We start from the raw sequence: 13,879 nt of genomic DNA on the forward strand, positions 1-13,879 counted from the left end.
ATAATAATAATAATAATAATAATAATAATAATAATAAAAGTCGGCAGCCCGAAGGCTGAAAATATACAGCTTTCATTACTAAAAGAAGAAGGAACAATGATTGAACATACAAATTATTATAGTTTACAGTTGATGGACCGGGCGTGGGCTGGTCATGGAGACACCAGGTGTGGTGTTCTACGTGGTGTGGTAACTCGTCCTCGGGTGTTGATATTTAGGACCTCACGTGATCATGGAGACATCGGGTGGTGTGGTGTTCACGTGGTGTAGTAACTCATCCTCGGGTGTTGATATTTAGGACCTCACGTGATCATGGAGACATCGGGTGGTGTGGTGTTCACGGTGTAGTAACTCATCCTCGGGTGTTGATATGAGGGACCTCTACGTGTCATGGAGACATCGGTGTGGTGTTCACGTGGTGTAGTAACTCGTCCTCGGGTGTTGATATGAAGGACCTCACGTGGTCTTGGGGACATCGGGTGGTGTGCTGTTCACGTGGTGTAGTAACTCATCCGCGGGTGTTGATATGTAGGACCTCACGTGGTCATGGAGACATCGGGTGGTGTGGTGTTCACGTGGTGTAGTAACTCGTCCTCGGGTGTTGATATGAAGGACCTCACGTGGTCTTGGGGACATCGGGTGGTGTGCTGTTCACGTGGTGCAGTAACTCATCCTCGGGTGTTGATATGAAGGACCTCACGTAGTCATGGGGACACCTTGGTGGTGTGGGGTGGTGTCACAGTACCTCACTCTCTGCTAGGTGGTGTTGTGTTATCTCGTAGTCAGGTTCATAGCCGGCCCTCTGTTGTTCCCAGGGTGGACGGACTATCACCTCCTTCTCAAAAGATGGTGGTTAGTCCCAGGGTGCTTATCCCACTGGTGGGTCGTATTTCACTGGTACTGTCTAGTGCTGATTCACTGGCTTAAACACTGTTCATCACTGTTCAACGCTGATAACATAAGAACATAGAACATAAGAAAGTGATACTGCAGGGGCCGACTGCCCATGGAGGGCATCCTTTCACACCCATCCCAGCACTTCCATGTGCCTATCCAACTTCGTCTTGAAGCTCCCTAGCGATCCCACTTCTTTCCGAAACGAAATTGTCTCTTTTGATTATGTTGATATCCCGGTGGTGAGGATGGGTCGACATGTAAGGGAGGCAGCTGCGTAGCGGTAGCAGCGCCTGAATAGGTCTTGACCCTACGGTGGTCAAGGATGTAGTGTGTGTGTGTGTGTCTGTTAATCTGGCTGTGTCTATGTCTGAGTATGTTAATTACCACCTGGGCTAGTAGAGGCACCTGCTATAAGTGCCTCCTAGTGCCTAGTACCTGTTACCTGTCACAGAGCGAGACTGGCACCAGGTGTAAGAGTGTGGCAGTAAGCGCAATAATGATCACCTGGGCGGACTGAGTCATCACCTGTTTTTGCTAATTCTTATATTTTATTTACATTTCTCCCATCACTTCACTTTCGCTAATTATGTTGTTACATTCTTCTCGTTTCCTTTCCCTTATTCTTGCTTCGTATGTATGTCTGTCTTTAATTCCCTCTTATGTTCTCTGGTTATATAATGAGAAAAAATATCTTCAAACCTGTTCTTGTTTTTCTTCAATTCTTCTTATTCATTCCTTTATTCTATTCTTCCTTTCCTAATTCCTTCTGTCTTTTCTCTTATGGAATTCTCTTAGGTCCCCCCTTTTGTGTTTTCTGTGAGTTTATATCCGTTTTCTGTGAGTTTATATCCGTTTTCTGTGAGTTTATATCCGTTTTCTGTGAGTTTATATCCGTTTTCTGTGAGTTTATATCCGTTTTCTGTGAGTTTATATCCGTTTTCTGAGTTTATATCCGTTTTCTGTGATAAGATTCTAGTTTCTCTTATCTGGCAATACATTTTCTTCCCCGAGACCTTGTTTTCATCTCTTTCTCTCTCTCTCTCTCTCTTTCTGTCACATACACACACACGCTTTTCTTTCTATTGCTCACACACACACACACACACACACACATTCTCTCTCTCTCTCTCTCATCTCCATTTTACTCGTCATTCTTCCGTTATCTTATTGTTGTTGGTTTTTGATTCCTCCTTTATTCATCTGGTGTAGAGTCGCGTGACGAGCGGACCACGCCCACAACTTTCTTTACCTGCGTGAGTGCTGTATTAGTCCCTTGAGTACGATGATTTAAACCTTTGAGTACGATGATTTAAACCTTTGAGTACGATGATTTAAACCTTTGAGTACGATGATTTAAACCTGAGTACGATGATTTAAAACCTTTATACGATGATTTAACCTCTTGAGTATGATGATTTAAACTTGAGTACGATGATTTAAACCTTTGAGTACGATGATTAAACCTTGAGTATGATGATTTAAACCTTTGAGTATGATGATTTAAACCTTTATGACGATGATTTAAACCTTTGAGTACGATGATTTAACCTCTTGAGTATGATGATTTAAACCTTTGAGTACGATGATTTAAACCTTTGAGTACGATGATTTAACCCTGAGTATGATGATTTAAACCTTTGAGTATGATGATTTAAACCTTTGAGTACGATGATTTAAACCTTTGAGTACGATGATTTAAACCTTTGAGTACGATGATTTAAACCTTTGAGTACGATGATTAAACCTTTGAGTACGATGATTTAAACCTTGAGTACGATGATTCAACTCTTGAGTATGATGATTTAAACCTTTGAGTACGATGATTTAAACCTTTGAGTACGATGATTTAAACCTTTGAGTACGATGATTTAACCTCTTGAGTATGATGATTTAAACCTTTGAGTACGATGATTTAAACCTTTGAGTACGATGATTTAACCTCTTGAGTATGATGATTTAAACTCTTGAGTATGATGATTTAAACCTTGAGTACGATGATTTAAACCTTTGAGTACGATGATTTAACCTCTTGAGTATGATGATTTAAACCTTTGAGTACGATGATTTAAACCTTTGAGTACGATGATTTAAAACCTTTAGTACGATGATTTTAACCTCTGAGTATGATGATTTAAACCTTGAGTACGATGATTTAAACCTTTGAGTACGATGATTTAACCTCTTGAGTACGATGATTTAAACCTTTGAGTACGATGATTTAAACCTTTGAGTACGATGATTCAACCTCTTGAGTATGATGATTTAAACCTTTGAGTACGATGATTTAAACCTTTGAGTACGATGATTCAACCTCTTGAGTATGATGATTTAAACCTTTGAGTACGATGATTCAACCTCTTGAGTATGATGATTTAACCTCTTGAGTACGATGATTTAACCTCTTGAGTATGATGATTTAAATCCTTGAGTACGATGATTTAAACCTTTGAGTACGATGATTTAAACCTCTTGAGTACGATGATTTAGACCTCTTGAGTACGATGATTTAGTCTCTCGAGTCTGATGATTTAAACTCTTGAGTACGATCATGTAACACCTGAGTACCATGTTTTTAACTCATTCAGTACGGTGATTTAACCCCCATGAGTACGATATTTTTATCTCTTGAGTACGTCATGTCAGAGTGGCAATTGGTCATATGCGCCCTTGTTATAATGGACTCCAGTTCTAATAGGCCCAGTCCTAATAGGCGCCAATCATAATAGACCTTAGACCTAGTAAGCCCCAGTTCAAATAGGCCCCAGTTTTAATAGGTCCCAGTCATAATAGACCCCAGACCTAGTAAGCCCCATTCTAATAGGCCCCAGTCCTAATGGGCCCCAGTCCTAATAGGCGCCAGTTCTAATAGGCCCCAGTCCTAGTAAGCCCCAATTCTAATAGGCCCCAGTCATAATAGACCCCAGACCCCGTAGGCCCCAGTTCTAATAGCCTGTTTTAATAAGCCCCAGTTTTAATAGGCCCCAATCTCAATGGCTAGGTGGGGGCCTATGAGAGCTGTGGCGTGACTAACACCCGTATTATTAAACAACATCTTCCCTTGAAGAGGGTCGTCGTGTTTCAACCCGAGTTTTAAACCAAATGAGTCCTGAGGGACACCGCAGTACAGTACTTAACGGGGAGGTGTGGCGGTAAAATGAACTAATTCCAAATGAGTCCCTCAGGAGTCATTTGGTTTAAAACTCGGGTTGAAACACGACGACCCTCTTCAAGGGAAGATGTTATTTAATAATACGGGCGTCAGGATGTTACAGTATAGTAGTGACTCACTTCATGGTTCAGATGAAACACAGTTACCATCATCCTTTGAGAAACTAGTAGTTACTTATCCTCGCTACAGTGCCTCGGATGATACACAATTACTGTCATACTTTCAACAGCCTGGCGAAACAACGGCAGTGGTGGCGTATGATGGTGTGTGGGTGGGGTGGGGGGTGGATGTGGTGGCCCGGCGTGGGAAAGTTGTGTGTGTGTGTTGGTACGGCCGGTCCACACGCCCACCACCGGGCCAGGCTCAAGCTCCAGCCCTCAGTCTGGCCCGAGCCGTTGTAGTGAGATAGGGTGTTCCGCTCTCCTATCTTGGCCCTGGTCTCAGTGACGTACAGTTAGACGGTCGTGTAATATAAAACACGTCTTCATCTCTGAGGTTTTATCAGCGATTTCCTATATTGATGTGTGTGTCGGGGAGTGTTGGTTGAGTGCGCCAACTGCAGAAGGTTTTGGCGTTTGTGAAGACGACCAATTCAAACGAGTAGGAGCACGTGGGGGAGTGTGTCCACGATGTTTTTGTAAACATTGCTCCAGGCTGATGGGAACCACAAGATGGATTTCCTGCTGATGGTATAAAAACGCGGCTTTTAAGAGTAAACACACGATCACATCAACTATAGATGGATACATAGATAATAATTCAGTATAATTGTCATTGCTAAGTTACATCGTGTACAAGGCGGACAGTTATACAAACAGAGGTAAACAAAAAGTCGGTTTAACCAATAATAACCCCCAAAAGTTATTAAGAGCTGTTATCCGTAGTGATCTTAGGACACCCCATCTGGCTGAGACACTTGCCAAGAACCATCACCGTTAATTGATCTTAGAGAATGAAAACAATATATTGAAAACAAATAAAACAAACAAACACCTCTTAAAATGAAACCATACATCTGTTTTGTGATTAGACTCGTGAGTTCAGAGACACTTAAGGAAGACCTGTAGACTGACACCAGAGCAGAGGACAGACTGTTTAGCTCTACAGTCTGGCACAGTGTTGTTGTTTAGTGAGGGATAACATGGAGTGAAGACCGACGCTAACACCTTGCTGAGTACAGGTGAGTGTTAATTAGTGTGTGTACAGGTGAGTGTTAATTAGTGTGTGTACAGGTGAGTGTTAATTAGTGTGTGTACAGGTGAGTGTTAATTAGTGTATTAATGTTTGTCTCTGTTGTGTGTGTGTCCGTGTCTGTTGTGTGTGTGTGTAATAATAATAATTAACGGTTTATTGAAAGAGCATGGCAGTCAGAAGGCTGTAAATATACAGTTACATAATTGGGGAATGGGTTTCTTGATTGACAAATAATATACAAGTAACATAAGTGATATAAATATGATATATAATAACTAGGTGGGGAGAAGGTCATACTGCAGGGCATTTCAACATAGTGACAGTACAAAAAGAAAGATTGACTGGGAGTGAACACACTGGTTGATTACGAGTTGTTGATAATTTTTACAATTGTTGGGACTGGGCTGTTCTTATAGCGACCAGTTCGTGCTCGTATGGACTGGATGCGGTTGTGGTGTCGAACATCAATTCTCGGGCGAGGGATCTCGGGTGGTAGTAGGAGCCGGTGTCGAGGATGGTGCATAAGCTTCTCACCAAATTTGTGTGTGTGTGTGTGCAAGGATTATGTACTAAAACACCAAAACATTAGATAAACACGCCAGTAGGTGAGTTTGTTGCCGTATACACATTACTCATCTTGATCAGTACATTTGAGTCCACACCATAACCTAACATAACCTCCATCCCAAAACAACTCTCCCTCCACCCTCACCTTCCCTCCACCCCCACCATCCCTCCACCCCCACCATCCTCCTTCCACCTACCCTACATCCTCCACCCTTCCACCTACTCTCCACCCCTCCACCCTCCCTCCACCCCTCCACCCTTCCACCCGTCCTTCACTCTGCCACAGTAATCTGAGCCTTGAGACTCGTGGCTGAAGGATCACATTTCCATACTGTGGTCGGGGACAATCTCTCAGTAATGACTCACACTGTAATGGTGGTGACCTGTATTGGTGGTGACCTGTAATGGTGGTGATCTGTAATGGTGGTGACCTGTAATGTTGGTAACCTACTCATGTGATGTTCTAATACTGATTAACTTAATTCGGTTATTATTATTATTATTATTATTATTAATACTATTATTATTACTATTATTACTATTATTATTATTATCATCTTACTTTAGACCATATTGAAAAACACATTACAGTAATTAATCCCGTACCTGGGGTGGGGAAGGTCATGATCACCTGAACAATGTCGGTCTGTTTGTCTGATCTTAGAACTGACAACACGGAAGGGGAGTTTTATTACAGGTGTGGGGAGGGAGGGGAGGGAAGATGCTGGGATGGGAGGGGTGAGGAGGTGCTGGAAGAGGCGAGGGTGTGCTGGGGGGGGGAGTTGCGGGCGGGTTGGGTGTGTGGGGTGGCGGGGGAGGAGGCAGTAGGGATTGGCGGGGAGGTGCAGGAAGGGGATGAGCTGTAGGGGAGATGGGGAGGGCAGTGGGGCTTAGGAATCAGGAGGGCATTAGGACGTAACAGGTAGGGGTAGAAGTTATGAGGCAGTGGGGTGGGGTAGCGGGGTGGAGCAGTGGGTGGGGTACTTAAGGAGAGGCAGTGGGGTAAGGTAGCTGGGTGGAGCTGTGGGTGGGGTAGTTAAGGAGTGGCAAGGAAAGGCAGCGGGGAGGGACTATGGAGTGGGGTAGCGGGGAGAGGCAGTGGGGAGGGACAATGGGGCAGCGGGAAGAAGCAGCTGGGAGTGACAAGGAGGGGTTGTGGGGTGGGGTAGCGGGTATTAGATAGTGAGGTGGGGTAGCGGGCAGTGGGGTGGGGCAGCGGGGAGGTGGCCTTGTCGTGCCTGGGGGCCTCCAGTATTCCGGTTCTCTGACACATGACACTGGTGAAGACGAGAGAGTTATAACATGCTTGGGGGCCACGAGTAGTGTTTCCTTCCCCACTGTTGTGATGTTGTGTTGTTGTGTTGTGGTGTGTTGTGTGTTTTGGTCTTGTGTTGTGGTGTGTTATGTGTTGTGTTGTGCTGTGGTCTTGTGGTGTTTTACGTGTTGTGTTGTGGTGTTATGTGTTGTGTTGTGGTGTTATGTGTTGTGTTGTGGTGTTATGTGTTGCGTTGTGGTCTTGTGGTGTGTCATGTGTTGTGATGTTAGTATTTCTTTCCTGAGTGTTGTGGTGTGGTGTTGTAATGTGCTGTGTTGTATTGTGTTCGTGTTTCCTTCCCCGAGTGTTGTGGTGTTGCGCTTTGGTATCCTGGCTATAGTATTATTGTGGTACTTGTTGTTGTGGTTCATGGTGTTGTGGCGCAATGTTGTGGTTCCTTGGTGTTGTGGCGTGGGGGAGCCTTGGGTTTAGAGGTGTGGTAAGGTGTAGACAGTTAGTGGTGTTGTGTAACTGTTGAGACTTGGCTCTTGTTGGCGCGTGTTGTGGCGTTCAGTGATATGCTGAAGTGGTGTCCAAGTACATGGGGCGTGGCGGAACCTAGCATAATCTAATCTAACCTAACCTAACCTAGTATAATCTATTCGAACTTAACCTAACCTAACCTGACCTAACTTAAAATTAATCTACGTAAACCTAACCTAACCTGACTTAACTTAAAACCAAACTCACCTAACCTAACCTAACCTTTCAGTAAAATCTTCCGTCATCATAACCAGATTTCTTTCACTGTTTTTTCTTAGTTTTATCAGCTGAATGAAGTTGTAAATGCCTGATAGCTGTGGATGCAGTGAATGAAGAGTGCTTGAGACCCCACAACTCACCCCACCAGGAAGGTGTGTGTGTGTGTGTGTGTGTGTGTGTGTGTGTGTATACCTCGTCATCAACACAGGTGCATTGTCCTGAAGAAACGCGCATCACCTGTCTAGAGGTTCCCACGGTAATTTGCATCACCTGAAGATTAGCTCCCCCCTCTGCCTCCGTCTTCACTAAGCTTACTTCACCTGATGATTAACCACTCGAACGCTAACATTATATAATCTAATGTAACATAATTTAACCAAGGCTAATCTAACTTAACATAATTTAACGTAACATTATAAAATCTAACCTAAATTAACCTAACCTAACCTAAGTGCGTGTTGTGCTGTGGGCTCGCTGTTGTGTTGTGTTGTTTCTGTTTATCTTCAAACTCTGTCAGTCTGTCTGCCTGTCTCAATTATATGCACACAAAGACATAATCTCTCTCTCTCTCTCTCTCTCTCTCTCTCTCTCTCTCTCTCTCTCTCACAGGCCAGGGCTTACAAGAACCGGTTACCGCCTTAAGGAGAAGTGATTAACAGTGAGATTACTAACAGCTGTGAGGACTAAGATCAGTGTTTTGTGTTGAGATGAGTCTTCCTGTTGTGATCACTTTGCTGAGATTAATGTTCTTGTTTATGTTAGTGTTTTTGTTCGGATCAATGCTCTTGTAAATGATAAATATTCTTGTAAGGTTAGTGTTTTTGTCAGGTCAGTGTTCTTGTTAGGTCAATGTTCTTGTTAGGTCAATGTTCTTGTTAGGTCAATGTTCTTGTAAGGTTAGTGTTTTTGTAAGGTCAATGTTCTTATTTCTGTCATTTCTTTTGTATATGTGTGGTGTTGTCACTTCCCCAACACAGTACAAGTGTGATCACGGTGTGGTATTGAGCCCAGAGGTCATGTGAGCTGTAGGGGAGTTGAACACCACATGAAACACGACACTTCTCCCTTATACCAACACATGAGGACTCGAACCCATCTATAGATACAGTCCTCAACCTTATAGTGTCGAGAAAAACAAAAGACTGTCAACACAATGAGATGCAAGACCCTTTAAGTGGATTCGAATACACAAGAGGTAAATAGTAAGTTGTACTCGAATGCATGACCGAAATATTAAACATAAACATCATCATAATCAATCATAATGAGATCCAACACTTTATAGATAGATTCAAATACTTATACTTGGTAAATGAGAATATGGGATTCGATCACATCTCCGCTATGGACTCTGTAAACAACAAGTCAACGCCCCGCCGTATTGCATTCCAATACCTCTTAGACGGATCCGATTACATGAGCCAGATTGATAACGCTGTCTTGTCACATTATCAACAACGTCACGGTGTGTTAATATCATGGAGGTTTTGTGATAAGAGTGATAACGTAAAATATGACAGGTGTGTTATATGACGGGTGTGTTGTGCAGATGACTATTACAACAGGTGTGCAATACAGGTGTCAACAATAAGATAGGTGTGTCATACAGGTGTCATCATTAAGACAGGTGTGTTATACAGGTGTCAACAATAAGATAGGTGTGTCATACAGGTGTCAACAGGTACAACAGGTGTTAATACAAGTGTGAACAAGAGTGAACAGGTTGGGGTAGAGAGGACCGTGTGTAGTTACCGTCCTTAATAGTATTGAGTGTCAGGGAGAGTGTCAGGGAGAGTGTCAGGGTGAGTGTCAGGGAGAGTGTCAGGGTGAGTGTCAGGGAGAGTGTCAGGGTGAGTGTCAGGGTGAGTGTCAGGGAGAGTGTCAGGGAGAGTGTCAGGGTGAGTGTCAGGGAGAGTGTCAGGGTGAGTGTCAGGGAGAGTGTCAGGGAGTGTGTGTGTGTGTGTGTGTGTGTGTGTGGTCAGGTATATAGGTATTTCCTCATCAGGTACAGTATAATTAAACACCTAATCACCTCATAATTACCATCTCTTATCAGTAGTACACCAACCACAATCATTATATCATCATCATCATCATCATCATCATCATCATTACACCATCATTATCTATCACGTTTTATCTTTGTTTATCAATGTTGACACAGCAATCGGAGCGGCATGTTTACTTCTCAATACCGGACAGTACGGTATCTTTAGGGACTATTTTGTGGATAACTAAACCAGGTCATCGGGAGAGTGAGACCTCCATATAACGAACTGTATGGTGAGTATAGTCCATTACATCGAGGTTTACATATGAGACCTCCTTATAACGAACTATACCCTCGTTAGATTGGTGTCCGTTAAATGGAGGTTTTACTGAACTCAACTATGATTGGTCAAATGGGTCCCAGTGCTATTAGACCCCAGTGCTATTAGACCCCAGTGCTATTAGACCCCAGTGCTATTAGACCCCAGTGCTATTAGACCCCAGTGCTATTAGACCCCAGTGTTATTATACCCCAGTACTATTAGACCCCAGTGCTATTAGACCCCAGTGCTATTAGATCCCGGTGCCCCAGTGCTATTATACCCCAGTACTATTAGACCCCAGTGTTATTAGACCCCAGTGCTATTAGATCCCACTGCTAATAGATTGTGAAGTGGTTGTTAGGTGAGGGAGATGGTTGTTAGCGTGTTGTGAGGGAGATGGTTGTTAGCGTGTTGTGAGGGAGATGGTTGTTAGTGTGTTGTGAGGGAGATGGTTGTTAACGTGTTGTGAGGGAGATGGTTGTTAGCGTGTTGTGAGGGAGATGGTTGTTAACGTGTTGTGAGGGAGATGGTTGTTAGCGTGTTGTGAGGGAGATGGTTGTTAGCGTGTTGTGAGGGAGATGGTTGTTAACGTGTTGTCCTCAGGTCTAACTGCCAGGTGGTTTCCGGCGGCAGCGGTGACGACCCCAGGCGATGGTGAGCCAGACCGGGAGAACAGTCGCCTCCTCGGGCAGTAGAGAGACTGAGGAAGTCACCGGGGCTATGATCTTTTTCTTATGGCCTGAAGTGTTCGGCTAGTGTTAGTGGAGGTGGTAGTGATGGTGGTGGAGATGGTGGTGATGGTGGTGGAGATGATGGTGATGGTATTGGTGATGGTTATGGTGTTGGTGGTGAAGTGTACACGGAAACTACCCACAGTGGAGGACATTGTACACGTAAACTAGGAGAGTGAGAAATGGCCCTCATGGATGGCCTGTTTCACATAATATTACCACCTGGGAAAGCTCAACACACGCTACCACACCACCTGACCCACCCCACCTCACCCTCACCTGACCCCCCACCTCACCCACCCCACCACCTAACCTCACCCCTCACCCCGTACCTCACCCACCCCCCACCTCACCCTCACCTGGCTGTCGTGTAAATGGCGCTAAACCTTCACCTGAATACTTTACATCCTCAAGTACAGGTAAATTATATAACACAAAAAAAAACCTTCCCTTGTGTTGCGGGAGAGAGGCTGAGTGTTGATCGTGACCAGAAACACTGTATTACTGGCGTGAGGTAATGAGGGAGGGTGAGGAGAGCAGCCCCCTTGAACACCTCCACCAGATGTTGTGTTGATATCAGGGTAAGATAGTCCCTGAGGCGGTGGACGTTCTCCTCCAGGATGAACGAGGATAGTCTGAAGGCTGTCTCAAAAAAATGTATACACAGTCACCACGAACATCTTTAAGGCAGTGTGTATACATTTTTCTGAGACATCTTTTATTATTAACCTTCACTTTTGTGTTTCCGTTGGTAAGTTATAGTCTGTTGTTTATCCTGGGGTTAGAAATGAAGGGTCTCACTCCCATGGCTGGAGTGTGTGTGTGTGTGTGTGTGTGTGTGTGTGTGTGTGTGTGTGTGTGTGTGACCTCTGCAGGATAGTTCATGCCTGTAGGAGGAGGTGAAGTGTTCTTTCTCGCCCCGCTAGGAGTGTCAGAGAGGTCGACTGCCTGCTCGCCTCCCTCATCGCCAGACGAATTATCCTCTCCCTCCCTCTCTTTATCTCTACCTCCCTCTCTCTGTCCACTCCTTCCCTCTCTCTCTCCATCCATTCCTTCCTCTCTCCCTCCTTACTTCCCCCCCTCTGTCCCTCTCTCCATTCCATTTACTCTGTATCCCTCCCACCTCCCATCTTCCCTTCTGTCTCCCCTCCACCCTCCCATCTTCCTTCTGTCTCTCCCCCTCCTCCCTCCCTCCTTCTGTCTCTCCCTCCTCCCTCCCTCCCTCCTTCTGTCTCTCCTCCCTCCCTCCTCCTCCTCTCCTTCTGTCTCTCCCTCCTCCCTCCCCTCCTTCCTGTCTCCCTCCTCCCACCCTCCCCATCTTCCTTCTGTCTCTCCTCCCCTCCCTCCCTCCTCCTTCTGTCTCTCCCTCCTCCCTCCCTCCCTCCTGTCTCTCCTCCCTACCACCATCAACAGCCTCGCCCCGTCATCTGCCCAACACTATATTTGTGTCTGTAGAACTTCCTGTCTCAAGGCACCGTCAGTAGTGCCTCGTGGCCGTTCTCCCCAGGCTGTAGGGATGTGATTTTCTGTCTGTCTCTTTATTTACCTGTCTGTCTGTCTGTCCGTTAGCTCTTTGTCCGTCTGTATCTATCTATCTATCTATCTATCTATCTATCTATCTATCTAGCTATCTCACTTTCGTATAGGGCGAATCAAGGAATATGGTAAACACGAAAAAGGAAAGATATACGTGGATAAAGTGACAAGCAAAGACACACACACACACACACACACACACACACACACACACACACACACACACACACACACACACACACACACACACACTATAATTAATTACCTACCTTTACCTTACCTTTATATATTAAGAAAGTTTTATCTCATTATCACACCTGAGAGACTTAGATTAACATTATATATTTTTGTTAATTTAAGCTGAAATAATTATAATGTATCTGTGAATGTAATTTTTTTTTAGTAATTTTATTGATTATTCTTGAAACGTAAAGAAATATAATTATAATTTATGTTTTATATTTTTTTAGAAGTATTAGAGAATCAAACAGAAGTAATTATTAATATAGGAATTAATAGCGAGAATTTCGTCATTGTATAAACACAGGTAAATTATTTGTACCGGTTGATTAAGTTTCTTACCTGGTAATATACGAGTTCCTGTGTCTCTCAGTGCTCCGGGGAAGCTCCTTGCCACCGTGTTGTCAGTGTCGGGGGCGGGGGGGTAGGACAGAGGGGTATAGTAGCAGGGGCAGGGTAGTGACAGAGGGGGGTAAGGTGGGGGGCAGGGTAGGGACAGGAGGTAAGGTATAGCAGGGGAGGGCATTACTTTGGGTAATGTGACTCCAGCTGTTGCTAAATGTATACCCTCCTCCCTCTCTCCCTCTCCCTCCTCCTCCCTCTCCTCCCTCCCTCTCGCGACCTTCATCCTCCCCCCCCCCAACACCACCACGCCGCCCTCCCTTCCCTCCCCCCCCTCTCCCATGTGCTTTCTCTTTTTCTCTCCCTCTCACCCTCACTTCACCATATTCTCTCCTCTTTCCTCAATGCTTCTGTCTGTCTGTCTCTCTTCTCAATCCTCTCCCCTTCCATCCATCTTACTCCCTGCCCTCCTTCTCTACGTTTCTGCTTTCCCTTCTTCCTCCTCCACTCTTTACTTCCTTCTTCCTACTCTCCTTACTTCCTTCACCACTACTACTGCTACTATTATTACCACCCACCACCACCACCACCACCACCACCACCACCACCACCACACCACAACCACACCACCACAACCACCGACACCACCACCACCCCACCACCCCACCCCACTCACACCTTCACCACCACCACCACCATCAACACCACCACCACTCACCACCACCACCACCACCACCTCACCACCACACACCACCACCAACAACAACAACAACACCACCACCACCACCACCACACCACTCACCACCACCAACACCACCACAAACCCCACCTCAACCACCACCACCACCACCACCACCACCACCACCTCACCACC

The sequence above is a fragment of the Homarus americanus genome, unplaced genomic scaffold (genome assembly GCF_018991925.1).
Source record: "Homarus americanus isolate GMGI-L3 unplaced genomic scaffold, GMGI_Hamer_2.0 scaffold11150, whole genome shotgun sequence".
Taxonomy (NCBI): Eukaryota; Metazoa; Arthropoda; class Malacostraca; order Decapoda; family Nephropidae; genus Homarus; species Homarus americanus.